Source organism: Heterodontus francisci, unplaced genomic scaffold, assembly GCF_036365525.1.
Source record: "Heterodontus francisci isolate sHetFra1 unplaced genomic scaffold, sHetFra1.hap1 HAP1_SCAFFOLD_236, whole genome shotgun sequence".
Classification (NCBI taxonomy): domain Eukaryota; kingdom Metazoa; phylum Chordata; class Chondrichthyes; order Heterodontiformes; family Heterodontidae; genus Heterodontus; species Heterodontus francisci.
The window spans coordinates 1,424,839-1,428,898 of NW_027141158.1; the positions used below are offsets into that span (position 1 = coordinate 1,424,839).

General features: G+C 43.3%; 1 long non-coding RNA gene across 1 annotated transcript; it reads left to right on the forward strand.

Annotated features, from left to right (window-relative positions):
- Positions 1-1,991: 1,991 nt before the first annotated feature.
- On the forward strand, positions 1,992-3,836 carry LOC137362339 (uncharacterized). Its single transcript, XR_010972485.1, has 3 exons — positions 1,992-2,110; positions 2,846-3,002; positions 3,273-3,836. It is a non-coding gene; the product is annotated as an uncharacterized lncRNA (long non-coding RNA).
- The last annotated feature ends 224 nt before the right edge of the window (positions 3,837-4,060 follow it).

The window sequence follows — 4,060 nt, forward strand, 5'->3', positions numbered from 1 at the left end:
CCCTGTGATGAATTTTCCACAATCACGTCAGATACAAAGTCCCAGGACGTTGTCACCAGATGATGACGGTATTATGTTATTTATTCGAACGTGCCAATCAATCTCTCCAATAACCATCCATGTTTGTGTTTAACAGTTACTGATTCCATTGAGTCCCTCAATCAGATTGAATATTACACCAGTTACAGTTTGGGTGACACGGATCCTGGATCAGAATATCCTGAAGGGAACATCTCTAGAATTCGGGGTGGGTACATTTTTACTTGTTACCATCACGTTTTTTAATCCATCACTCTGTCTGATATCTAAAATCAACAATTAAATCAATCAGAACTCACTCGCCCGAAAATGATGCTGCTGAAGACATGGAGATTTGCTGAGTGAGTTTAGTTTTAAAAAATTGAGAAATAATTTGGATTTCTACAAAATCATCCCGATTGTATCCAGTAGTATAATGGAATGAAACTTTCAGTTCATGATGTTTTCTGACACTGTTGTCTTGGCGGTGCAATGTGAAATTTGCGTGTATGTTGGATGGGTGATTCAATGGGATACACGTGACTTTTAAATGGAGGGCAGAATTTTGTTGCACAGTGACCACAGTCTGGGAGTGAAAATGCCGCTGGATAGCGGTGCAAAGGAAACCTGACGTCCTTACACGGTTAGGTGATATTCCCCGAGTCGACCGATCTCGTGGGTGGAGGCTCCACTTTAAGACACTGGGCAGATAACGGAGCAAAGAAAACAGGAAATTCATGGCAATTTTCCAAACTATTCACAATTTAGTGAAAGGCGGGCGAGACTAACAGTTTCAGAGACTCGCCATCGATAACCAAGGGGAAGTTCAGAGGAAGGTCAGTTTTGGCTGTGAAAAGCATTGTGGCACTGGAGGGAGGGGGAGAGATATTGAATCACGGTATTGGCAATCTGGAGGCTGACCGATCTTGGCGATCACAACAGAGGTATTCAGAATGAGCATCCTCTCTGACTTATAAGATAGGTATAAAAAATGAAAACAATGAAGGGTTTGAGAAGTGAGTGCAGCAATTTACAATAGGTGTCATCCACTCCTGTTTTGAGATCTCCCATTGTGGAGGAGCATCAGAGATGGAGAGAACAGCAGTCCCCAGGGTTGGTCTGCTGCACCCAGCGAGGGACAGGAATCGTGAGGCTGGAACAGAGTGTGGATTAGCAGGGCAGCACAGTAGCACGCAAGCAGCTTCTTGAGTGCAGATGATGCTACCCACGAGTGGGTTTACCATCAGAGGCTCTGCTTCCTGCAAATGTCAGAGCAGCAGTGTCACTGAAGATTGTGCCATATCAGGGAGGTGGTCACTGAGCTGGAGGAGGATCTGATGGAGGAGGATCTGAACCAATGAGTGGGGGCACCCTTCCTCCAATTTCATTTTCATATTGTGTGACATTTAAGGCTGTCAGCTTAATGTAAGGCACTGCACTCACCTTGCCATACTACATCAGGGCATTGATCCTGTTCCTGCACTGAAGCCTCTTACATGGGACTACCTCACGTCTGCTCAACTCCTCCTCAATCTCCTGCCAGGCCCTGCCTGCCAGCCTAGCCGGCCTCCTCCACCCGTTCCGATGGGAAAAGCGCTTCCCTCCTGCCATTGCCGCTTGGAGGAACACGTACAGGGAGACATGAGAAAACATGGGCTCCACCCTTTCTCTGACTGCTGCCATCTTACAAACAGATCAGTTGTCAGTCCTCCCACCCAATGTCCCACAGTGCTCCTGTCTTTCAATCGATTGCTGGCTGCCGTTTAAAATATATGACGGGCCTATGATGACTCAACTGCCGCGGCACGACATGGTCCTACCATTCGTCAGCCTCAAATCTCATTCCAGCTGAAGATCACAGTCAAACCTGGCAAGCCTGAGTAGATTGGCGTCTAACAATATCATTCTAAATATTCAGTGTTACCATGTGATTTTTGTGAAAATCATTATTTCCTCTCAGGTCTGGTCCCCGGTGATTATGATGATGTTCAGACTGGAGCCATTGACACTCAGGATGGTCACTTGTTGCTGGACAGTGTTCCTGATGATCTCTTCACACTGACAAGTGCCGGCGGTGATCTCTCCACTCTCAGTGAGTTAAACTCCCACAGTCACCATCTCTCTGTTTCTACTTTGAATTTCATTCCAATCGGCGATCTCACAGACTGCTGGTTGATTTAAATTCATGTTGTGATTGAAGCAAATTAGTCTCCTCAATGGGGCGGCACAGTGGTGCAGTGGTTAGCACCGCAGCCACAGCTCCAACAACCCGGGTTCAATTCTGGGTACTGTCTCTGTGGCGTTTGCAAGTTTTCCTTGTGTCTGCGTGGGTTTTCTCCGGGTGCTCCGGTTTCCTCCCACAGCCAAAAGACTTGCAGGCTGGTCGGTAAATTGGCCATTATAAATTGCTCCTAGTATGGGTCGGTGGTAGGGAAATATAGGGACAAGTGGGGATGTGGTAGAAATATGGGATTAGTGTAGGATTAGTCGAAAATGGGTGGTTGATGGTGGGCCAAAGGGCTTGTTTCAGTGCTGTATCTCTGAACAAAAGTAAATGCTGGACTTATTTTAGAAAATACATCCTGACGTTATCTCTGTTATGAACACATTCACTGGAAATCCTTCAGGTGCTCAATCTAAACACCCTGATTCGGGCTCAGCAGATCCACTTCATCTGCTATCACCCAGCGGGAAAATAACAACACTGTGAATGGAGCTGGAAACCATTCAAATTCCAGTCCCCATCACCTCATTGACACTTATACAGATGACCCGCACTGAACTCACTTTTAGTTCAATAATTAATCCATCACCTTTCTCTCCATAGTATGCAACTCCCAGACCCGCACTGAAACAGCTTTGCTGGTTCCCTCCAATCCTGAAAACAATGTGGATGTTCACTGTGACACGTTCACAGCAGCAGACATTCCACCAATGACGGGCAGTGACTGTGCGGTTCAACATCTTACATCTGCATAAACCCGGTAAGACCAATGCTGTATTATTTGTTCCATTTATTTGTGCTGACAGTGTACAGTCCCGGCTGGTTCTTATATTAATATGATAATGAATGGTGTCTTCAGCAGTCAGTGATTCTAAAGTATCGCAGAGAACATTCTGTGTACTTACTATTGAAATAGGAGGATTATTGAAACATCAATATTCTGAGTAGAGAACATCTACTGTATTTGATGTGTTTATTTGATGGTTGGCATTGCTGTAACCCTCTCAAGTCGTTTCTGTTATCCTTTCAGCTGAAAAGTCAGCCTCAAATCCAGCAAATGATGTCTAAAGGTGTATCACAGACCGGTGGAAAATATTCTGTGTTAAATCTGAAACAATGGCATGAACATTTCCAACAGTGTGAACATGCTGAATGTGCTTTACTTCACGATATAAGCATCACTTTGCGTTCATCAGTCACCAGATTACTTGGTGTTGGAATAACAAGATTTGGCTTTTCTCCATATTTTCTCTGAAAGTGTGCGTAATCTGTTTAATTAAAATACCAAACAGAATTGATTTCGGATCATTTCTCTGTCTGTACAAATACTGAGATACATTCCTCCGCATGTAATTACCAACACTGATACAGAGATTAAATCCATTGCTTATTAATAAAGAGTTGGTATGAAATTCGTTCTGTAACCGTTTCACATGTTCATATCCTATTAAAGAATGTTTAGAATACGTCTGTCGAAGAATAAATGGTCTGTCTCTTTTATCTGCATTTATTGTATCGGCTTCCTCCACCGCCATCTACTCGATGTGGACAAATTACTGCAGTTTATAATGTAAGTGTTGATGTACAATGGAAATAATGCAAAATTAATAAAAACATTGATTCCATGTTTTAGCTGTAATGTGTGTCTTTGTCAATATTAATTCCAATATTATGATTCAAGTTCTAAATATACACCAATTCCTGGATACAATACAATGTTGTTTTACTGTGCTGCACTATCCCGGAGTATGGCGGTAGAGCAGGAGAATCTGATCAGAAATTAATGTGTTTTTGCAATTTAATTCTAAGTATTTTAGT